The sequence below is a fragment of the Onychomys torridus genome, chromosome 7, assembly GCF_903995425.1.
Source record: "Onychomys torridus chromosome 7, mOncTor1.1, whole genome shotgun sequence".
Classification (NCBI taxonomy): domain Eukaryota; kingdom Metazoa; phylum Chordata; class Mammalia; order Rodentia; family Cricetidae; genus Onychomys; species Onychomys torridus.
This window is the reverse complement of record NC_050449.1, coordinates 107,401,134-107,426,074: the sequence shown is the minus strand read 5'-3', so window position 1 is coordinate 107,426,074 and position 24,941 is coordinate 107,401,134. Positions and strand designations below refer to the sequence as shown.

At 46.2% G+C, this 24,941-nt stretch overlaps 1 protein-coding gene across 3 annotated transcripts in view; it reads right to left on the bottom strand.

Moving 5' to 3' along the window:
• The window catches only part of Osbpl10 (oxysterol binding protein like 10), a 224,393-nt gene that overhangs the window by 27,435 nt on the left and 172,017 nt on the right, over nucleotides 1-24,941 (bottom strand). The gene's annotated exons all lie outside the window — the stretch shown is intronic.

Below are 24,941 nucleotides of genomic sequence, written 5' to 3'. Positions count from 1 at the left end.
CACACCCTGTATATTTTACGTATAACGTAAATTTTTTAGCACTTAGCACTAAAAGTTCAGTCCCCCTCAAATTAAATGTTTTCCACTCAAATCAAAAAGGATCACTCTATCAAGTTAAAGAATTGTTACAACTGGCATAAAGAGACAAAAAATGAAAATTCAGGAAACATTCTGAAACTTCACAGTAATGCGGGGCATGGGGAGTGGGGGTGGGGGCCCAGGGGGCACAGGCTTCTGATCCCATTCTCCTTGATGCTGATTTGCCAATTCAGTACATCTCACATGACACAGAAAATGGACAAGATAATAGACACACTGTACAAGGGGAAGTTGATGAGCACAGTATTTCTAGTGTGTAACAATCAAGAACATTGCTAGGTGCTGTCCCTGGGTTTCTGCCAACCTGTTTCACCAGCCCACATTTTTGTGGACCCTCCTTAAATACTATAAGCAAACATTCTAGATTTGTGTCCAACCATGAACAACAGTATATATGGTAGGCTCATAGAGAGATGTAAGGATTCAGAGGTATTAAACATAAAAAGACACAGATTTTTTTCATATCCTTGCAAAAGCCAATGGTTCATTAATCTTATTGGAAGTGTCTTGCATCTAAATACACTCCTAATACACACAGTGTATCAGTGATTAAAGGGCTGCGTCTATCCAGGCGAACACACATGTATGTGCTGGCTGTTCCCCTCCACCCACCCCCAAACCCTCCACCACCACCTCCACCTTCCCCCAGCACCCCCTCCAGAGGGAACCTCTTCCAGGCTGGGCTAGCCATTTTCAAATTTTAAATATTATCTGCTACTGATAGCCTCCAAAGGATCCTTCACCTCCTCTAATCAAGGGGGAGGCTTCAGGAAAGCCCCTGGGGCCCAAGTCCCGTCATGTACTTTTTCTCCAACCTTCTCATCATGGATGTTACAGGACAACTCTGGCAAGTTGCTTTACTAGAACATTCAGAAGTAAGTGAGGATCCTTCACTCATCCCATGCGAGCAAAGAATGCTCAGAGGGAGCAGCAGGAAGAGGGGGCAGCAGGAGTGGAGATACTGGGAACTTACAAAGGGAAGTTGGGAGAGGAGGGTGGGAACCTAGCCTGCAACTGGGGAGCAAGGCTGCATTCCATTTCCTCCAGCTTTGCCTAGCTAACACCTACTCTCTGTTTGATGTGGTGGCTTCCTACCCAGGCTCTGGCAGGTAGACTCTGAACAGTGAAGGCTGACATTGGTTCACAGTGCACCCCTTTCCATCACCTCTGAGTTTTCATTCTCTTTCTTCTGGGTTCCAGGCCAGTGTCCATGGGTGCTCTGTTCACTGTGAGCTTGCAATTCCAACCTGACACTGCGGAAGTCACCCAGGACATGTATCTCTCGCAGGGTCAAGGGGACTGGCTATACACTCCCTCTGCTGGGCACTGACTTGTGCGAAGTCCCCAGGGCGGCTGGAGAAGGGGAAGGGACCCGCTGGGTATCTTGCTTTTGGGGAAAAGGAACTAAAATTTATGGAATTGGGAGTGGATAAAGATGGCTGTGAAGTTCATGAACCATCTGACACCAGACACTCAGAAAACAGACTATGAACGAAACACATCACAGCTCAGACTGGGAGTCATTGATGCCACACCATCCCCAGCCCTGTGCTCTTATCTACCCCAAATTCAAACCCAGATTGTCCCAACTTCCAGTAGTAGCCAGAAGGTCTTCTGCAAGGTCCTCTGAGACCAACCCCCTGAGCATTATTAATGCAAACATAAATATCTCGTCAACTCCACATAGCAGTCCCCTGGTGGGGCTGGAAGCTACTCAATCCACTCCCCAGCAATGGGCAGGATAATGGACGAGCCAGAACTCGGGGCGGGGGGGGGGGGGGGCATGCTGACATCCTCTCACTGGCAGAGAGGCTTAACAAACTTGCCCTGACCTCAAACAAGGAGCCACCTCTGTTTGCTGTCACTCAAAGCTTCTCAGAACTTGCCTTTAATAAAAAGACCAGCAGCATTACCAGGAGGCATCATGGTAATAACAGAATGGCTTAGAAACAGATCTATCCACCAGCAAGTACATGACCAGTTTTCAATTAAACAGAAGGGTGTGACAGCTCACACCTGTAATTCCAATACTTGGGAGGCTGCGACAGGAGGATTGCTATGAGTTTAAAACTGTCCTGAGCTACAGAGACTCTGTCTCACACACACATACACACACACACACACACACACACACACACACACACACACATGCACACGCACACCTATACCTGGTTTCATTCATTAATGTGGATAGTGACTGTCTTAAAGGGCATGTTGGTTCTACCCATGCTGGAACTCAGTCCCCCATATGATGAAGGAGACACAGGGGAGCACTGAGCTCCTGTGAACATCATCTGTCTGTGTCCATGAAGGACTTGGAGTTCACAGGCACCACTGGGAAAGGAGTCTTTGAAGATCCAGGCTATGCATGGAGATCAAAGGCTCAAACCCTTCCTCCTGCAGGGTAAGGCATTGCTGATTCTGCCTTTATGACACAATTTCAAAGATACTAACAACCAAGCTGAGCTCGGGGTTTAACTAGTAGAGTGCTCACTAGTACACACAAAGCTCTGGGTTTGGTCCCAAGTACCACATAAAACAGGTGTGGTGGCACATGCCTGTAATGCCAACACTTGGGAGGTGGAGGCAGGAGGATCAGAACTTCAAGGTCATCCTTAGCTATATAGCAATGCTAAGGTCAGCCTAGGCTACATGAGACATTGTTTTAAGACACTGAGAAAACAAATCAAAGCTACTGTCTTTCAACTGTCATTTGAGCCAAATATGAATCTCCACAGCCAGGCAGAGGGGATCATCATACCCTGTCATCCCTCTGTGGTAACACACATCTCTCCTGGAGCTCCTGAACACTAACACCTTTGATTTTCACCAACAAAGCAAAAGTGCTAGCTTGAATGTACACTAGCCTGAAGATAAAATGGAATTAAAACATGTTTTAAAGAGAAGTAGGCTTTGGAAAAATAAGATTAAAAACAAAATTTATTATTCAATATTTCTACCAGACAAGCACCTCAGAGCACATGGTGTCAATGTGGCTTGTGCCTGTTAAAACGTGGGGAAAGACAAGTGAAAAATCTGACGGATGATGGAAGGCTAAACATGCAATCTGGGGTTTGGGGACATTCCCTGGTGGTTTACAGTACCCACAGCAAGACTCCTCGGCCTGGGAGCACTGGGGAGGTGGCTCAGTTGGTAAAACACTTGCCTAGCATGTGCAAAGCCCTGGTTTTGATCTCATATGGAGCATGGTGGTGTATGGCGCTAATCCCAGCACTCCTGAGCTGGAAGCAGGAGAATCAGAAGTTTAAGGTCAGTCTTGGCTATATGATGAATTTTAGGCCAGCTGGGAATACATGAGACCCTGTCCAAAGGGGAGAGGTACTAGAGACAGCTCAGTGGCACAGTAAGCTGGCCACGGCCTTTCATCCCCCTGGAACCGCACTCAGAGGGCAGAAACCAGAGGCTCTAAGGCCTGCTCTCCAGTCTAGCTGAGAGAGAGGAGCTCCAGGCTCGTGGGAGGCTCTGAGTCAAGGGAATAGGACGATGCAGAATAACACCTTACTCTGACACAATGCCTTCCTTAGCCTCTGAATACCCTCACACATTCACACACATCATGACACACACAACACATATAAACACAAACACACACATTGACATATACCATGATATACACATACACACAATACACACATATATAACATACACATATACACACATTACACAACACACATATTCATATACATACAACACACACACACACACACACACACACACACACACACACACACACACCTGTGTACCTGGGCAGTTTTCTTGAAGTGGGAACCCATATATTCTTTGAGCTTTCATAGAGTCTATGCCTTTTGGCTGACCTCAGTCCCCAGTGATGAACAGTGAGCCCATGTAAGAGACAGTTTCTAGCTGGAAATGGTCCAGCTGAAACCTCTGTGGAGACAGCCTGCCCACTATGTCCCATCCGGGAGAGAAACAGGACCACAAGACTCCTCCATTGGCAGCCAAAGCTGGAAGACAACCATGGCTTGTGCTGGGCCCATGGCCTCAAGGGCCCACTGGGAATACACCATCCCTGATTTCTAACAAATCTCCATTCTTCAACACAAATGCATACTTCAAGTAAGCAATTCCAATCTGTCTTATTCAACACAGAGATGTAATTTAACTACAGTTTGGGGACAGTTCCAGGAAAACTCACCAAACAGACATTACTTCTCCAGGGTAGGTGCCCGTGTCCAACCTCTAGTCATGTTACCAAGTGGAGGAGTTTCCTAGGGTTGTCCCTTCCTTGGATGGTGTTTGCTTAGCAATTTTGCCTTCTCCCATAACAGACCTGGCCCTCAGTGATGGGGTCTATGCCAGGAATTTGAATGTACTGTTTTCTCTATACCTGCCTAGCAGTCTAATGCCTTAGCTCCAGGGATTCAATTTGAGGCACTATGGTAGAAGACTGTCTGGTTTAGCACCCAACTTTTAAGGGTGCTGTCTGACAGGGTCCCTAAGCATGTCAAAACCCTTTATCAGCCTGGGTTGGCCTCAAACTCTCTACATAGCTTAGGATGACCTTCTGACCTTCCCATCTCTACCTCCTGAGCACTGGGATTACAGGTGGGCACTACTGCATCTGCTTCATATTTTTCTGTTTTAATGGCATGTTGTTATTATTGACCACATTTACAGAATCCATCAAATCAAGGACTTAGTACTTTTAGAGCTCATCATTTTCTATTCAGAGTGTATTTAGCCAAATTCCCACAGTCATTGCATAATCCTCCAGTGTACTCTCACATAAGCAAAATCTCCCATCCCAAGAAGTCCCATCTAATAGCCAAGTGTCACAAAAAACTGTCACAGTGGCATTCAAGGATGCAGCCACCCCACACCTATGCCAGTCACATTCCAGGTCATGCAAGATCTGCTCACAGCCCAGCCAACATCACTGGGCTCCTTGTCCTCCATTCCCCAACCAGTCACTCATATCCCATGAAGACCAGGTGCAAGGCATTCACTATCACATGCTTGAAAAAGCTGTCTCCCCTGAGGACACAAGGTCACAAAGTTTTGTCATATGAAAGCAAAAATAGTTGCTCCTGGTGACCTACTGTCCTTTCCACGCTTAGCACAGGTGGGCATTCTCTTCTGGAAGAGCCTCTTTGGCGCTTGAGTCTAGTTCCCCATAAGTAGGCCATGGTTTGCAGGCAGAGAGACTTTCTGTGGAGCAGAAGGATGCCTGCTCTAGGCAGGACCATGCCACAGGCAGATGTTGTGAGCACTTCTTCAGTTGGGCCTCGCCCAGCTGTGGCCCTTTAGCCCTGATGCAGGGCAGCAGTTGAAGGCTCCTGCACATGTACAATTCTCTGTGTGGAGTCTCTTCCAGACCCAGACGACCCACTTGCCTCAGCAGGCACCACTGCATGTAGGGGCTCTTATTCTCCCATGTGGATGTAGGATCGATGACGAGGCTGCAGCGATGGGGACCCAGACGGAGAAGCTGGGCTCTTGTGCTGGATGGGTTGGAGGACAGCGTGTCCACACAGTAGGCTGGTCCCCACTGCCATGCTGGAGGCGCTGATTGGGCTGCTGATGACGTCACAATCGTGCTGCCTTGCAGGGGCTGAGCTGGCTTTCTTGGGCTAACCACACATACACACACATTTACCACACTTGGCTCGCATAGACTGGAAGGAGAGGTGCTCTTCCCAAGCAAAGGGGCCGACCTGCAGAAAGGTTAATTTTCAATAAAACACACCCTGGAAGGCGGGAAGACGGCACTCCTGGGGAGGGAGTGTGTAGAGGGGGGTTGGGCGAAACTTGTCATCAGCCAACATAACCAGGGACAATTATACTAGGAGAAATCAGCTGTCACTTTTAAAACATGGGTGGGGACATTAATAAGAACCAGGAGCATTCTTTGTCCCATTTCATGGCTTCTTGTTTTTAAGTGAAAGGGGAACAGGAAAGAATCAAGGGATGGAGAAAACCAAAGAAAGAAAAGGCCACAGCAACATCAGAAGGGAGGCTGTGACCCAAAGCGGTGGGAACAGTGGCGGCTAGCATGCAGGTGGCAGAGGCTGCAAGGCAACAGGATGACCTTTAGCATCAGTAGCCCCAGGAGAGGAGAGGGGTCCCCACAGGATGAGGAGGGCTTCTGAGCACCAAATGCTGCACAAGGTTTCCCAGTGTTACATCGAGGAGCAAAGGGCATGTCCTTCCCAAGCAGAGCCAGCACGGGACTGGTACCGTGTCTTTTAACCTAGTTAACTTTGACGTGGCATTTTATTTTAAAAAGTCCCTGTGTGTGTGTGTGTGTGTGTGTGTGTGTGTGTGTGTGTGTGTGTGGTTTACGTGTATAGCATGAACTTCGGCACACATATACCAATACTGCAGATTGAGTTTAGAGTGCCTTGTGCATGCTAGGCAAGCACTTTGCCATTAAACTAATACTCAGTCCTTTTTCCTTTTTTTCTTTTTACTTATGTTGAGGATGGAAATGTGGCTTGGTGGTAGGGTAAATTCAGAAGGCCCTGAATTCAAACACACACACACACACACACACACACACACACACACACACACACACACGTAAGGGCCAGAGCATGTCTCCCCAGGTAAAGGTGCCCACTGCCAAGCCTGACAACATGAACTTAATCCACAGGACTCATATCATGGAAGGAGAAAACGGACACCCAGTGCTGCCCTCTGAGGCCACACGTGTGCCCTGCCATGTGCCCTTCTGCTCTCTCACACACAAAATAAGTAAAATGTACTTAAAATGCTTTAAAAATAAATTCAGTTCCACAGTGGCGTGAGCCAGCCACATTTTAAGGAATCAGTAGTCACAGGTGACCAGTGGCTGCCATATGAGACTCTTTAGAACAGTGGTTCTCAACCTTCCTACTGCTGTGACCCTTTAATACAGCTCCTCATGTTGCCATAAATGATTTTCATTGCTACTTCATAACTATAATTTTGCTACTGTTATGAATTGCAATATAAATACCTGTGTTTTCCAAAGGTCTTAGGCGACCCCTGTGAAAGGGTTATTCAACCCCCAAGGGGTTGCGACGCACAGGTTGAGAACCATTGCTTTAGAAGAACAAATTTCTGCCATGTCAGTGAGTTCTGCCAATAAGAGTTTTATCATCCCCTCAATTCGTTTCCACCAACATATTTCTCTGCAGAATCAGCACCCACATCATGATGTCCCTCTAACCACCAAGGCAGGAGCAGTTGTCCTGCCTCTGAAGCCGCACAGGTGAGCTCTCTGAGGGTACCTGACTCGGGCTGCTATCATACCCACATCAATGGTCTTAACTTTCTGGCTGCATAAAGCTTACAGAAGTAGATGGCAGTGAAATTTAAATCCCAAACACAAACGGTGATTTTGCAAATGTCCCTACCCGAGAAATAAGCTGGCATGAAGCAGTTCAGGTCATGAAAACTAACCAAAAGGAGCCGGTGCCTGAAAATTCACACAGGAACTGTGTCACTTAGGATTGGCTCTGTTGTAATCAATCCCAAGTGCATGGAAGACAGTGCTGGCTTTCTTCAGCCACAGCCCAAACGAGCATCGACCTCTGCCTTATGCTAGGTGGTGGATTCTTTCCAGTCCCGCCTATAGGAAATATCTTTCTTCAGGAGTAAGCACCAGAGACTGGGGTTAAACGCTGGACACGATTCTTTCAGAATCCACACTCTTGCTAACTGCTAAATCACCTGACTTCGCTCACAAATCATGCAGCTAGGGGCCTGAAAGCTAAAATGAGCAGAGCCAGGAGCAGACAGGATGCAAAGCAGAGGATTGGAACAACAGCCGAAGTACCACATGATGGGGGGGAGGGGGTGGCAGTCAATGTGTGACCCCCAGGCCTGCTGCATCAGAGCCATGAGCTGTGACAATGAAAAGTCAGGCTAGGCAATATGGCATCGGGAACCTCAGCATTCAGGAAGTAGAGGCAGGAGGTTCGGAGTTCAAGTTCATCCTCAGCTACACTCTGGGCTATATGAAAGCCTACTTTACAAAGGAGAGAGGGAGGGAGGAAGGGAGGGAAGGAGGGAGGAGGAAGGGAGGGAAGGGGTGGGGAAAGGGAATGAGGGAGGGAAGGAAGGAAGGAAGGAAGGAAGGAAGGAAATACTAAGCCAGCGTCCACTCTGTTTTCCAAAATCGCGATATCTGGGGCTGGAGCACAGAAGCGCAGTGTTTGTTCTGAGTTTTTATTCTTCTAAATACAATTATCTGTTCTGTGCCGGGTGCTGCAGACAGATCTCAGCACACAATTCTGCAGGCTCTGACAAATGTTACCACTTTGTATGTAAATTTGTCTCATTGTGAGTAGACACGTCAGTGAGATGAGTAGTACTGGCATCGCCGTGCAACCTCAAATTTTTCACCTTGCAAACCACCTCCAGACAGTGTTCAGTGGCCCTGCCCCACCCCAGCCTTGCAGAACCTCTGTTAGGAAGAGCAGGGGACTCTGGTCCCAGGACCATGGAGCTGGAGGGGCTGCAGGGAAAGACATCAGGCTCCCTAATCCTGGTCTCAGGTAAGGGTGCAACAGAGATGATCGTCCAAACCCAGTTCCAAGTGACCTTTGAGGACTTGACTCTGGGCTGAATTCTAAGGTGAGACAGACAGACACTTTTACCCATAGGCATGCGATTGAGTAAACTGTTTCCTCGACATGAGACCAGGTCCTAGAAATTCCACTTGACCCCAAAGCAGACTCAGAAAGGAACCTTACTGGACAAGGGAGATGGCTGTGTTTCCAGCCATGCTGCTCCAGGTGGCCAATCACCTCATTTTAGCCATCCATTCCAGTCCTTTTTGCCTCCCATCTGGAAATTCCCACCAGACCTTCCCAGTGCAAAGTGAGAAAGCATGCAAAGAAATAACCAGCAGACATGCAAAATAGTTATGATTTACAAGTCATTAAAATCAAGAGGCATTTACTAGTGTTCAGGCCACCAGGGACAGTATCGTGAATAATGGAACAAGAAAGCCTCATCAGGAACCCTTCACGGATAGCATTCTCCCAGGCCACATAGCAGACAGAGTCACCATTACCAAGGAAGGCTACATAATGGATGCTCAGTGACAGCCCAGTTTCAGAGGAACAAAATCAAGTCAATGTACCCCCTCCTGCTTTAAGGGCTGAGGTCTCTGGATGCCATCCCCTGCTTCCTGCCTAGTCAAGGACTACACTCCATAGACAGAGGGAGGAATTTTGGAGACAGACTAAACTTAAGACTTCATTTCTTAAAGATTGCCCTGCTGTAACTGAACTTGTTCAAGATGCCTTTCCTTTCTCTTGCTCCCTATCTTCCTTCTCTTCTTCTCTTCCTTTGTTCCTGGAAAAAGGGTCTTTCTGTATAGCCCAGGCTGGTCTGGATCTTACTGTGTGGCCCAAGCTGTCTTTGAACTTTTGGCAAGCTTCCTGCACCAATTTTTCACCTAGATTTCCAGAAACATTAATAGACCAAGGAAAACACATTGGGGAGAAAATAAGCTCCAGTGCTCTCTTCTCTCCTCTCTCTCTCTCTCTCTCTCTCTCTCTCTCTCTCTCTCTCTCTCTCTCTCTCTCTGTGTGTGTGTGTGTGTGTGTGTGTGTGTGTGTACCTGCAGGTGCACATACACACATGTATGTGCTCACCTGTGTACACATGGAGGCCAGAAGCAGATGTCAAGTATCTCACTCTATAACTCTCTACCTTCTTTTTTGAGGCAGGGTCTCTCACACTAAACCAAAGCTCATCATTTTACAGACTGGATGCCCAGGGGAACCCCCATCCCCCCGATTCTACCTGTCCGACTTCCCGGGACTAGGGTTACAGGCATATGCTGCCATACTCAGCTTTTTGCATGGGTTCTGAGGCTCTAAACTCGGGTCCCCATGACTGTGCGACACACACTTTGCCCACCGAGCTATCCCCACAGTCCCCTAGCTCCTTGTGTGTTGTGGGAGGGAAGGCAGGGTGGTGGTGGTCTTAGACCTCTGCAGGAAAGCCAGCAAGACAAGGAAAACCAATCACTCTTGACGACAACTGAGGAAGCTTTGCTGGGAGCCATGCTGGCCTATGTTAGTAAAGGAACTGTCCTCATTAGTATTAACTCTTTAGTATTGACTGCTAGTAAAGGAACTGTCCTCATTAGTATTAACATTAGTATTAAATATCTCCAGCATTACCGGAGACAGCATCTCAATTGAGTAATGGTCTGATCTGGTTGGTCTGTGGACATACCTTGTCTTAATTGATGTAGGAGGGCCCAGTCCACTGTGGGCGGCATCATCCCCTAGGCAGGTAGTGCTGGGCTGTACAAGGAAGTTAACTGCACATGCGCCTATGAGCAAGCCAGCAGCAGTGTTCCTCCATAGTTTCTACTTCAGGTTCCTGCCCTGGGTTTCTGCCCTGACTTCCTTTAATGAGGGACAGTGACCTGGAAGTATAAGCCAAATAAATCCTTTCCTCCCCAAGTTGCTTTTGGTTAGTGTGTTTTATCAAAGCAATAGAATGAAACCAGGACAAAAGCCCTTGGATGAAGTTCACCCCACTACACAGTGGCAGATGGTATTGTTTATGCCTGGTAAACTCCTGGACTCCTGGAACCCCATATGTGTAACAACCCTCAAGAGTTCTCCAATCCACTTAATATCCACCACAGGGATAAGGCGGGGGGGGGGGGGGGGAAGCAGTTTTAATAAGGTTGATTTACTGTTGAGTGCCAGGCCGAGGGGAACCCTGGAAATATGGGAACTCATGACAGTGAATTCATGCTCTGACCCTTACCAGGTGTGTGCTCATAGTCTTAGGCAGGCGTGAATAGGTTTGGACTGAAAGCTCCCTGCCAATCTCCATAGATGGAGAGGAGAAAGACACCATCAACCTAATCCCTCACCTAGGAGCATCTTAGAGACACTTCCTCTATATCCAAATGCTTGTTAAAAGAGATGTAACTGATGCTTCAGTCCTACAATTTCAGATATGCGATTATTTTGCTCCCTGTCCCCCATGTATCCTACAAAGATGACAAGGAATTTTATAACACTTCACAGGGTCAAAACTATATCAAATAAGATCTGTCCTTTCTACTGTTATCATATAGCCCAGGCTGGCCTTAAACTTGATATGTACCTGAGACTGGCCTTGAACATCTTATCCTCCTGTCTCCATCCCCCAAAGTCAGGGATTACAAGTATGTACCACCACTCCAGGCTGTCACATGGTATCTTAGGCCCTATCGACCTTCAAGGAATCTATGTTCTCCATGATTATTGAACAGAGGGTGTTGTGAGGGCTGGGTGAATGGCTCAGTGTGTAGAGCTTGCAGCAACATAAATACCCACATAATGCGGGCAGATACTTAGCCACCTGCAGTCCAGCTCTTGGGAAATGGAAAGAGGGATTCCCCAGAGCATGCTGGCTGGCTAGACCCCAATCAGTGAGCTCTGGGTTCAAGTGAGACAGCCTGCCTCAATATATGAGGTAAAGTATGATCAAAGAAGACCCTCAGTGCCAATCTATGGCCCCACACACATGCATGCCTGCACACACACATGACCTACACACATGCGAATACACACAGCTCTTGTGAGGTGGGGACCTGAGTCTACATAACCTTCCTGCCAAAGCTGGTTCAGAGCCTGCTGGAGCAACTTCCCCCCACTTCTGCTGAGTAAAACTGTAATGCCAAAGAAGTCCTCATCCTGGAATTTCAAAGACATAGGTAAATGGAATACTCCCTTCGCACACTTCCGTTTCTTCTTTCGCTGCAAGGTGTGAAACTGGCCAACATGAGCATGGCACACCTCCCCCAGAGGACTCGTTGTCTCTGAATCATATTGTGTACATCTTCTAAAGCCAAACTGCAAGCTACCCTGCAGATTGGATGCACACAATTGCAAAATTACCTATCTGGAATCCAAACCACATTTTCCAAAAAGAAGGCCATTCCTGCATGAACCTATTTCCAGGGTAAAAATACCTACAACAACAAGCTGAGACTTTATAGCTTTGATGGAAATTGGCTCTCTTCTTCCACCACGTGGGCTCCAGGGATTCAACTTGTCAGGCTTGGTGGCAAGTGCCCTCACCTGCTGAGCCAGCTCCCTAGCCAAATTTGTTATCTTCTCCCTCCCTCTGATACTCCCTCCCTTCCTCCCTCCCTTCCTCCCCACCTCTGTGTATGTGTGAGCATGTGCACATATATATGGGGTGTGAATACATGTATGTACATGCAGAGTCTGCCAGAGGCCAATCTCCGTCTCCCTTATCGTTTCTCAAGAGCCATACACCTAATTGAGGCAGGGTCTCTCATTGGTCTAGAACTCTCCAAAGAAGCTAGGCTGTCCACCTGTCTCCACCTCTGCAGCTCTAGGGTGAGTGCACCACCACATTCATCTTTTTGAAATGGGTTCTGGGGACTGAACTCAGGTTCCCATGCTTCTTTGGCAAACAATTCACTGTCTGAGTGGTCTCCTCAGCTGGCATTTACTCAAAGTAACTACAGAAACCAAACACATGCACCTTTCTCCTTCTCTGGGGAGGAGAGCAGTTCTTCTGAGAGGATGAAGAGAAGTTTGACAGGGATTTGGGGCAGTATGGTTCGGCCCTCCATGGCCTCCAGCTGGGACTAGTTCCATTTCTGCCGTTTTAGGAATTCCTTTCCTTCAGGTGGCTGGTTTCTGCCATCTTATCCACGTTAGGGATGAAGCTTCTGGTTAAGACTGTGAGAGCCAAGAAAGAGGAAGGGACACAGCAGCAGGGTGGGGAGGGACTGCTCCATCAGTCACGTGGGCATTTTGTGACCGTGAGGACCCGAGTTTGAGCCCCACAACCCAGGTTAAGAAGTCAGGCATTGTAGTGCACTTGTAATCCTAGTGCTGGGGAGGCAGGGACAGGTGGATCCCTGGGGCTCCCTGGCAGGCCAGCCTAGTCTACTAGGTGAGTTCAAAGCTAGTGAGAGAGGCTGTCTCAAAAAGCAAGATGAACAGCACTCAAAGAATAACTCCAGAGCCATCTTCTGACCTCCACACACACGTGCTCAAACACATGTGCAACAACATGTGGACACACAGAGGATGGTGCACAACATAGGAGAGGTAAGGCTCCGAGCAGCGAGCTGCAGTGCTGAGAAACCGAGCAAAGGGTCCAGGGGTGAGGGGCTGGAGTGAACGCACATCAGAGATGGGAGGGGTGACGGGGGACCGAGCACCCCATGACCCTTGATGACTCTCCTCACAGAGCCCACCCCTGAACTCAGCCCTAGCTCTACCACCTGCAGAGCAAGACTCGGTCCCGAAAGGTGGGGACAGGGGAGGCAGGCTGACACTGCTGGTGCAGGTGTCCAAATTCCAGAGAAGTGGTTGTGCTGGGGTGGATGGGATGGCTCAGCAGGAGAGGCACTTGCTGCCAAGCCTGAGAGCCTGAGTTCAAGCCCAGGGACCCATGTGGCGGAAGGGGAGAGCTGAGTTCTACACGTTATCCATGGATCCCCACACATGCGCATTCACATAACATCACTAGATATAATTAAAAATAAGCAGCTGCTCTGGTACTATTTGTACACATACAAACATCTGCGGGAACTCAGAATATACCCTCATTTACACACACACACACACACACACACACACACACACACACACACACACACCCTCTGCTCCCAGCTACCTCAATGCCACAAATCCCAAAATTTATAATTATGATTTAGCACTCCGAGAGCTCCTGCAATGCTACAGAACTCAATTCAAACTGCAAAAGGGAATGCAGGCATTCATTGATTGAATCAGGACAGAACAGATGAAAAATACTTGGCTCCATTCTTCCAGAATGTTCTTTCCCCAAGATCATAAATTGTTGAGTGCTGACTTTCCATCTTTGAAAGTGAACGTCATGAGAGCTGGCATATAAGTCACATTGGGATACTTTTTCACCACAGACAAATACAAATGTGAGTTACTCAACTGAGGTGAGGCCCCTCTCTGCTGGCATGATGGTCTAAACCAGCCAGGGATAAGGAGGTGGGGCTCTGAGATGGAGGGCCGTGTGGAGAGGGTTAGGGTAAGGACATCAAACAGAATAGTAAACGTTGCCTACCACATCGCTACAATCTCTTCAATGCTTCACCTCTGGTCCACAGCTGCCCTTCGAGGCCACAGGAATGATGGGGAGGAAAAGGAGGAAGTAAGTGGAGAAGGGGTGGGGGAACCATCCACAACAGTGTGCTACTTAAAAGCCCTTTTCATTTGCCAGCATCAGGGCACTTGATCCTCTGGGAACTGTGGCCAGGGAACAGAAATTGTTCTCTTTGATGCTAATTTTTCATGAGGCAATAGCTCACAATGGACAAAATCCAAGGTGACTGTGTCCCCAGCACTCTGACGGGTGCTTACGTCACAAAGTCACTGTCCCAGGGGGTGGGGCACAGAGAGGTGACATGATGAACAAACACTGCCCAAAGATGCGCTTAGCCCAGCACCAAACTCCAATAAGTCCTTCGGATACATGCCACTGGCCAAGGTGTGGTATAGAACCCACCAGAATTCTCCATTCCTCTTGTAAAAGCAATGCCTGGCCAAGGGGACAAACATCACCACCACATACAGAAAGGAAAGAAGTGAAGACAGAGAGGAAGAGGACCGTGAGGGTGCAGCATAAATGAATCTCCCAAGCCGTAGGGGAAAATCCAGCCATGCCTGCAGGTAAGAGACCTCACCAGCTGCCAGATGCCAATCACACGAGTTCTTGAAGGGCTGGCGACAATCCGCTGGCAACAATCCACTGGCACAGTGCTTGCCTAGTGCCCATGAGGCCCTGGGTTTGACACTCCTCTCCTCCTCCCTCTCCCCAACACACATTTGTCATCTTTTAACACTTGGGAGGTAGAAACAGAAGACTCAAGGCCGTCCTTGAGCACATAGTGCAGTATTTCCTGATCTCCTGAGGTAAAATGTAAGCTACTCTGCAAACCAAATCTCTGTTCCTCAAAACTAACACAGCAAGAGCAGGTTAGGGAGTAGCACACACTTTTAATCCTAGAACTCGGGGAGGCAGAGGCAGGCAGATCTCCATGAGTTCGAGGCCAGCCTGGGCTACAAAGTGAGCTACAGGACAACCAGAACTGTGACACAGAGAAACCCTGTCTCAAACAAAGCAAATGCAAAAGTAACAACAACAAAAACCTAATGTAACACTATCCTTTAATGTATTTTATTATAATCATTCATGGAAGATTTGATAAAACATTTCATTTTTCAGTACCTGGGATGGAACCCAGGGCCTCATCCATGCTTGGCAAATGCTCTACCACCAAACTATATCCTAACTTACTTTTTTAATTTTGAGATATGATCATACTAAGTTCTCAAGCTGGTCTTGAACTCATTCTGTAATCCAGGCTGGCCTGATTCTCCTGCCTCTGCCTCCTGAGTAGCTGGGATTATAGGCCTTGTGGAGGTTTGAAAGAAAATGGCCCCCAAAAGGAGTAGCACTATTAGGAGGTGTGGCCTTGTTGGAGGAAGTATGTCACTGTGGAGGTGGACTTTGAGGTCTCATATATGCTCAAGCCACTCCCAGTGAGACAGACCACTTCCTCTTGTCTGCAAGACAAGATGTAGGATACTGACCTCTTTCTCCAGCACCATGTCTGCCTGCATTCCACCATGTCCCACCATGATGATAATGAACTAAAGCTCTGAAACTGTAAGCCACTCCAATGTTTTCCTTTATAAGAGTTTCCGTGGTCATGGTGTCTCTTCACAGCAATAGAAACTCTCACTAAAACAGGCCTACACCACCAGGCTGGCTACTGGGGATATTTTTAAAGGTTAACTCTATAGGCTTCGAGGTAAAGCTCAGAGGCAGAGGATTTGCCAAGCATGTAGGAGACCCCAGGCTTAATGCCCAGTACCACAAAAAAAAAAAAAAAAAAAAAAATCTACAAGATTTTCCCCCACTTAGTGAACTGAATGGATAAACTGGGTATCTCATTATAAATATGACCCATACTGAAAGAGAGCGCAGGCTGGGGCTATTTGAAATCCTGGAGAGACTTGTGGGCCTCAGTGCTCAGAGTGCCAGGACTGTTGTGAGGAGGAGACTGAGCATTGGTGGCCGTTCCCATGTCACAGGAAAGGACCAAACAAGCGGTGTCTCGGATAGGTGACAGACCTGCTGGCCTTTAGCTAACAGTGTCCCATAAACTGTAAGGCTGGAGCGATGGCTTAGCACTGGCTGCTCTTCCAAAGGACCTGATTTCATCTCCAAGGGTCCATCCACATGGAGGCTTACAACCACCTGTAACCCAAATCCAAGAGCCGCCCTCTGGCCTCAGGGGACACCTAAAGGTGTGTGTATAACCCTGTACCCCCACACACCATCAATAAAAAGGAAAATGTTTAATAAATTGTAAGGCTGACACAGTCCAAACTAGAAGCAGGTCCACTTTGGTTTACTGAATTCTGTTTCCCAATTTCATTTGGAATACGGGAAGCTTAAGATGGCGGAGATGAACTTAGATGCCCAGCTTCAGTGAGTCCGCCAAGAGCAAGAACCCCAGCTCTTTCAGGTGACTTGGGCCCCCTCCATTTCAATCAAGGCACGATGGCCACCTCGGAGAAAGGTAGTTGAGAGGCTACCTGTGGTGACTGGGCCCTGCAGATGAGACATTTGGGGAATCTTGGCAGCTGCCGGCATTTTATATCTATGCTGTCATCTATCCGTTTTCCTACCAGGAGGAAAAACTACTTATAATGTATTATTGGTGAATTGGCTAAAAGTGGGGGAGGCTCTAAATTTGACCTTGTCTTATCTATAAAGAGTACTCTAGTTATTTTTGTAATTTCAAAAGTGCCTGGTTAACTCCTTCAGTCTAGATATTGCATGTCTTGTTCAATCTCTAATTAAAAAAATAACTTTATGTGCATGTTTTGTCTGCATCATATGCACACCTGGTACTCATAGAAGTCAGAAGAGAACATTGGACTACCTGGAACTATTGTTACAGATGGTTGAGAGCCACCACATGGGTGCTGGGAATTGAACCCAGGTCCTCTATAAGAGCAGCCAGTGCTCTTAACCACTAAGCCATCTCCCCAGTCTTAATTGCTCTCCACTTTATTGAGACAGGGTCTTTTGCTGAACCCAGAGCTGCCTGACTCCGGCTAGTTAAGCTAGCCAGCTTGCCACAGGATTCCCAGTCTCTGCCTCCTGAGGGCTGGGGTTGCACGCAGCCACACTCCAGCCTCGCTTGCAGGGCGAGTGTGGTCTACTGACTCATCTTTCCAGTGCCTGTTCTAATCTGTATCTCCACATCAGAAGTAGGACGGCCACCTGGACTCACCCTGTCACTTTGCTATCACAGCCAATGTGAGACAAACTTCCTCCAGAGTCTGGGGCTCCAATAGCCATCTTGTTTACTTTTGGGGTACTGACACCGTGGGATTAAGGTCAAGAGCCTGACTGACTGCATTTCAATTTGAGTACATTTTTGGAGAGATCTTCATTGTAATTTGCATAGGCATGGAAAATACCAAGTTTATGAGACTCCCAGGGAGAATGCTGACTCGTACTTTCATGATCTTAAGAGTACACTGTGACATTTACAATTGTTCTTAGGTGTCACTTTGTAAGTTGGTCTATTAGTCTTATTTCTGACTCTTATTGCATACAAGGGGTGTGTGTGTCTGTGTGTCTGTGTGTTTTAAGATAAGGTCTAACTCTGGGGTCCAGGCTGGTCTCAGCTTAGTTTAACATTGCTATTTTATTTATTTATTTATTTATTTTTTGAGCTGAGGATCGAACCCAGGGCCTTGCACTTGCTAGGCAAGCGCACTACCACTGAGCTAAATCGCCAACCCCCATTGCTATTATTAACATGTCTACCGAAACATTTTTGTACATGCGTGTCTGCACATGTAAGCTTATAAAACCTTGAAAACAATCTGAAACTTTAGTCCTCTTTCTCAGTCTCCTAAGGAAACAGGTTGTTTAAGGCTCTTAACTTACCCAACCTAATGAGATGCAGGGATTAAAGGACAACCATTGAATCAGAGAAGCCACTTAAGCTTTTAATAAACTTTAATCAGAAACACTTTTTTAAGAAAAAATTTGAAACAGGGTCTCACTGGCTGGCTTGGAACTCACCATGTAGACCAGGCTAGCCTCAAACTCACAGAGATCCACCTACCTCTGCCTACTAAGCGCTGGGATTAAAGGTGTGTGCCACCTCATCCAACCCAAAATTTATCCTGTGTGTAAGTGTGTGGGCCACAGGCATGTGATGTTGCTCTTCAGAGGTCAGATGACAACTGGAATTGGTTCTCTCTTTCAACCACGTGAGACCTGGGATGAACTCAGGTCATCAGGCTTGCCCACTGAGCCATTTCACCAGCCCCCCACACACCGCTTTAGAACCCAGGAACACAATTTACACCAAAGCATGAACAAAAGCAGAGGATCCTAACTTTTCTGTGTCGTAAATATACTTGGGCTTGTCCTCTCATAGACATGAATGATCTATACTTTTACCATATAAACTTCCAAATGCATAACTTTCTAAAACCTATTAAAAATGAAATATTGAGCACACTGAATGTGCTTCACAGAACATTAAGATGTTCTGAACACACCATTAAAGGATATCTGATCTTCTCAAGGAAGTATTCTAGAGGGACAATAAACATCTAAAATAAAGACTTCAAAAGTACCGTTAGTGTTTACATAAAACAGTATTCATTAAGGCATAAGATAAAAGTTGGTTAAGTAACAAAATTTTTTATTTGCTACATAAATTTTGGTAAGGATTTTCTTCTAAAACAGATTCTAAAAAGAAATTAAATTTTACATTTTCCCTTTAGTATTCCAGGGCAATAGAAAACATCTTGTTTTATGCTAATCAAGATGTATGATTTTAAATACATTTGGAAAACTAATAGAAGAATCTTTTTATAATTATTTTGTAACATTTTCTCGATATATGGAGGTTGTCAAAAATAAGTTTTCTGAGATGTAAGTAACTCAATACATAATTATAGAAATATGAGCCAGATGTGGTGGCACATGCCTTTAATCCCAGGACTTAGGAGGCAGAGGCAGGTAGATCTCTTGAGTTTGAGGACAGCCTGGTCTATACAGTGAGTTCCAAGACAGCCAGAGCTACATAGAGAAACCCTGTCTCAAACAACAACAAACTTTTATGACCATGTGTGGTGGCACACGCCTTTAATCCCAGCACTTGTGAGGCAGAGGCAGAAAGATCTCTGTGAGTTTGATACCAGCCTGGTCTACATAGTGCCGTGCGACCCAGGGCCATACACTAAGACCTTATTAAAAATCCTTTTATTAGATTATTGCTATGAGGTTTATGTTTCCAAGAATACTTTCATATTTCTAATTATAAACAATTAGACAATTAGAACTTCATTTAATTCTTTTTTTTAATTTTTTAATTTTTATTTTATTTATTTATTTATTTATTTTTATTTTTTGGTTTTTTGAAACAGGGTTTCTCTGTGTAGCTTTGCGCCTTTCCTGGAACTCACTCTGTAGCCCAGGCTGGCATCAAACTCACAGAGATCTGCCTGCCTCTGCCTCCTGAGTGCTGGGATTAAAGGCATGCGCCACCACCGCCCAGCTCTATTTAATTCTTAAGTGTGTGTGTCTGTGTGTCTGTGTGTAGGTATGTGCATACGAGTACACGTGACTTCAGAGGCCAGAAAGGGCATCAGATCCCCTAGAGCTGGAGTTACAGATGGTTGTGAGCTGCCTGATGTGGGTTCTGGGGATGGAACTCAGGGTCCTCTGCAAGCGCAGCAAGTGCTCCTAACCACTGAGTCATCTCTCCAACCCCAACCTAAGATTTTATCATTGAAGCTACTATAAAATCATGAATGGATATGTTTGTCAGAGATCTTTATATACTCTTAGTGATGGGATAACAAAGACACCAACCCTGACCAGCAGTGTGAAGAAGCTGGGTCAGCTTTGGTATGACTCTGTATGTAATGGAAAAGGTCAATGTCATTGGATAATACCAAGAAAAAAGAGCTAATATTCTGCAGCAAAGGGTAAATTTAAAAAAAAAAAAAAAAAGATTTCCATCAAATTTTCAAAGAAATTTCTAGAATGCCTTCTGCTTGGAACATAAAATGTAAATTCAAAAGATTAAAACTTAAAAGCCTGACACAGTATACAAAGATAGTTTTGTGTGATTTCTGACCTTCGTTCTATAAGAAATATGCATATATTTCATCAGTGTTGAGATAGGCAGCTTCTGCTACTGAATAATGAAGTTGTTACTCAACATTAATTCATTGCTGATTGATAATATACATCTTATTATAAAATGCCATTTCTTAATATCTCATTTTATATATAATGAAATTATTAAAGTAAAACAAGTATTATTAACAAAAGACAGTATTAAATTTAGAATCCTTTCACTGGATTCAAGACTTGTTTATTTTTAGTGTGAATGTGGTCTGTGTGTGATATATGGGCCTGTGTGGTGTACTGGTCTGTGTGTGGTGTACAGGTCTATGTGTGGTGTATGGGCTTGTGTATGGTGTATGAGCCTGTATGTGGTGTACAGGTCTGTGTGTGGTGTATGGGTCTGTGTGTGGTGTACAGGTCTGTGTGTGGTGTATGGGCCTGTGTGTAGTGTACAGGTCTATGTGAGGTGAGTATGTGTCTGTGTATGGTGTACAGATCTGTGTGTAGTGTACTGGTCTGTGTGTGGTGTGCAGGTCTGTGTGTGGTGTATGGGCCTGTGTATGGTGTACGGGTCTGTGTGAGGTGTGTATGGGTCTGTGTATGGTGTATGAGCCTGTATGTGGTGTACAGGTCTGTGTGTGGTGTACAGGTCTGTGTGTGGTGTATGGGCCTGTGTGTAGTGTATAGGTCTATGTGAGGTGTGTATGGGTCTGTGTGAAGTGTGTATGGGTCTGTGTATGGTATACAGATCTGTGTGTGGTGTATGGGTCTGTGTGTGGTGTGCAGGTCTGTGTGTGGTGTATGGGCCTGTGTGTGGTGTACGGGTCTGTGTGAGGTGTGCATGGGTCTGTGTATGGTGTACAGATCTGTGTGTGGTGTATGGGTCTGTGTGTGGTGTACAGGTCTGTGTGTGGTGTACAGGTCTATGTGTGTGGTGTGTGTGGTATACAGGCATGTGTGTGAAGGGTGTCAGTGCTCTACCTGTTCCTCTGAGGCACAGTCTACCTCTGAACCTATAGCTTGTGTTTTTTCAGCTGGGCTGGCAGCCAACAAGCTCCAGATACCCTCTGTTCTCCACTCACCCTGCCTGGCACTGGGGTTAAAGGTGTGCTGGCTACAAAGGTACTGAGAATCAAACTCAGGTCCTCGTGGTTTTTCAGCAAGTGCCCTTAACAGCCAAGCTGTATCTCCAAATCCGGACTCACACTTTTAACTATTGATTATTACTTTGTGCATGTGCTAGTGTGGGCGACATTTTACCTCCCACCGAGGGTTCGGAGACTCACACTCAGGTCACCAGGTTCGCGCAGCAAGCACTTTTCCTGCTGAGCACATCACCAGCCCTGAGCTCAACTTCTAGTGTTTCTTATGATATATAATGCCACTGCCTGCCTGTCGTGGATAGTATATAACTGCTATATAAATGAACCCGACAGAGGCAACAGCATGGAATGCCACTGAGAAAGTGGTTCATTTTTATGATATTTAGATCTGTTTACAAACCAGCTAATTCTAAGCATTACAAAAGTTTCTGTGCTGCCAAATGGACTTAGACAAAAAGATAGAGACAAAAGCCCTGTGGTTTTCATACCTCATATAGCATGCCTTTCACTCATGTACAATGCTTACATGAGAGCCATAATTTGTCTGCATTTATAGACACGGATTTGTATAAACCATTAGCCATTCAATTGGCAGAAAGCTATGAGATCGCATGTTGCTAGACATGAAGCAGCAAAGAGCTTAACAACGGTTAGTTAAAACGTGGTGTCAGTATTTAAATTCCAAAGTCCTGGTTTTGTTTGATCTTTCTGTTCCTTATCCAAACCCTCAATTAAAAAGTAAAAACAAATGATCCAAATAACTACCCTGGCAGGATTGACAATATTCTAGAGACACGGGTGCCCTTCCCTGTGGCTAGCAGATTATCTAGACAATGGGCCTCAAGGAACTGGAATTTCTCCCAATAGTCTTACATTGCAGGAAGGGAGAGCTGAAGCCTGGTGCCAGCCAGAGGAGGGACCTGCCATGCACAAGAGATTTCACACAGCTCTGGCAATACTCAAGTAAGGCCACCTTTCAGGAAAGACTAGAGTTGAGGCAATGAAGAAGCCCCTCAGCCACGCTCTGTAAGTAACCCTGATAAACTCCGGTTCACTAAGTTGCCCGGATGGAATCACTTCCTCAATCTGTCTGTGCCCTGTGTGGGGTACACAAAAGTCTCCTTACATCCACGCAAGGAAAGCCAAGCAACAGACAGGATGAAGGGAGAGGAGCCTCACATCTACTTGGCTGTCTTAAGACAAGCTATTCTAGATAAAGGATGCAGACTAAAACCTTCTAAGAACAAAATTTGAATTTCAAATAGTCTTACAAAGTTGTAAACTTGTTCTACTAACAAATGAAACTGGACCCCTAACTCATTTCACTATGAAAGAACACTACATTTTCACATTTAATTAGTTCCTGCCCCAGCAGAATGGCAAGTTAAGATCACTGGATTCCACATCAGAGCCCAGCACACTCCCTTCTGGAGCATGGATTAAACACATGCTGTTCTTTGAGCTGGGAATTAAGCAAACTACATTTGAAAATGCATGTGTGGGGCCAGCAAAATCACCCAGAGGGTAAGGGGCCTTGCCACAAAGGCTGATGACCTGAGTTCAAATCCCTGGACCCAAGGGCAGGAGAGAACTGACTGCTGCAGGCTGTCTCCTGACTTCCACTCATGGCTACACCCCATTCCCTAACACCATCAACAGATAAACGTGAAAAAGAAAATGCATGACTTTCCATTGTCTGGTGGTAAGCCAGAAACCAGTGGAGGGGGTGGGATGGACTTCTGCATTCTGATTCTGACTGTGGAAGGCAGAATGGATGACAGAAGCAATAAAGAAGAAGAAAATGCTTCCCTTAAGGTAATGCACAGTAACTACAATTCTCGGACAGAGTTCCTGAGTATGGAGTGTGTATTCCTGCATGTGCACACACAAGCAGACACCAGAGACTGAGGTTGGGTGTCTTCCTCTGCCGCTTTCCACCTTATTTTTCCACCTCATTTGAGACATTCTTTCACTAGACCTGTGTGGTGATATATTGTGTAACCTAATAAACTATGCCTGAAGATCAGAGAACAGGACAAGCCACTAGATTAAACACAGAGGTCAGGCAGTGGTGGCACACACCTTTAATCTTAGCACTCAGGAGGCAGAGATCCGTCTGGATCTCTGTGAGTTCAAAGCCACCCTGGACTACATGAGATTGACTCAGTCTAGGAGAGAAACAGAGCCAGGCAGTGGTGGCACACACCTTTAATTCCAATACTTGGGAGTCACAGGCCTTTAATCCCAGCACTAGGAAAGCTGAGATAGGAAATTATATGGATGGGCAGAGAAAGGTATATAAGGGGTGAGGAGATGAGCTAGAGTCCTAGAAGTAAGAGGTGGCTTGTCCCTTTGTCTCTCTGATCTTTCAGTGTTTACCCCAATTCATGGCTCCGGGCTTTTTTTTTTTTTTTTTTTTTTTTTTATTAAAGACCATTTAGAAATTCGTGTTACAGGTCTGGAGCACACCAGCACTGGGAGGGCTGTTCAGCGAGTCCCAGGGATCCTCATGTGTCTGCCTCCTCAGCACTGGAAATACAAGCGTACACTACTATGTCCAGCTTTTACATGACTGCTGGGGACTCAAACTCAGGTCGTCATGCTTGAGGGACAATCACTTTACCAACTGAACCACCACCCCAGCCCCTTAAATTAGTTCTTCATTAGGGACCAATCACAGAAGGAACTCCATGCTCTGTATCAACACAGGTGAGGAACCAAAGGAATGTCTGGCCTTGAGAAATTCCCTCCTGAAGTTGGTTTCTCCTGATCTTAGAGGAGGAGGCAATGGCCACTGTTCACTTTATCTGACAGGAGAGCTGCTGGGTGGATTTTGCCAGCTGCTTCAACTATTAGAGAGTATGAGAGAGAGAGAGAGAGAGAGAGAGAGAGAGAGAGAGAGAGAGAGAGAGAGAGAGAAGAGGAGAGGGGAGGGGAGGAGAGGAGAGGAGAGGAGAGGAGAGGGGAGAGAGAAAGGGAGCATGATGTTTCAAAAAGAAAATTATTACCTAACCACTGGCCATTTGGAGTTTGAGAATTGTCTGCCAGGACTGTCACTTGGGAAAAATGAGAGACTCTTTACCAGAGAACTTCAGTTCTCACGTCTCTGAAAACCATCACGGCATCAGCGCTCTGTACATCTCAGTCCACCTGCAGGAGTGACCGACTTCACCGCACATTCCTCTTACCAAAGGATGACTGCAGGACTGCCAGCCAGAAATCAAGCTCATCCCATGCTAACGGTCAAAGGTTCTCTTTTTTAGGACATTGTTTTAAAAGCTAAACTTGGAAGTTTTAAATTTATTGTTTGTAATTATTTTTACCATGGGGCAGGAGAGATGGCTCAGCAAAAGCACTTGCTACTCTGACTGAGGACAAGGGTTTGGCTCCCAGCACCCATGTCCTGTGGCTCACAACTACCTGTAACTCTGGCTCCAGGGGACCTGATACCCTCTTCTGGCCTCCTCAGGCACATGTATGTATGGGAGCATAGTCACTCACACATACACACACACATATCCTTTTTTAATCTTTAAAAAAATATTTATTCTA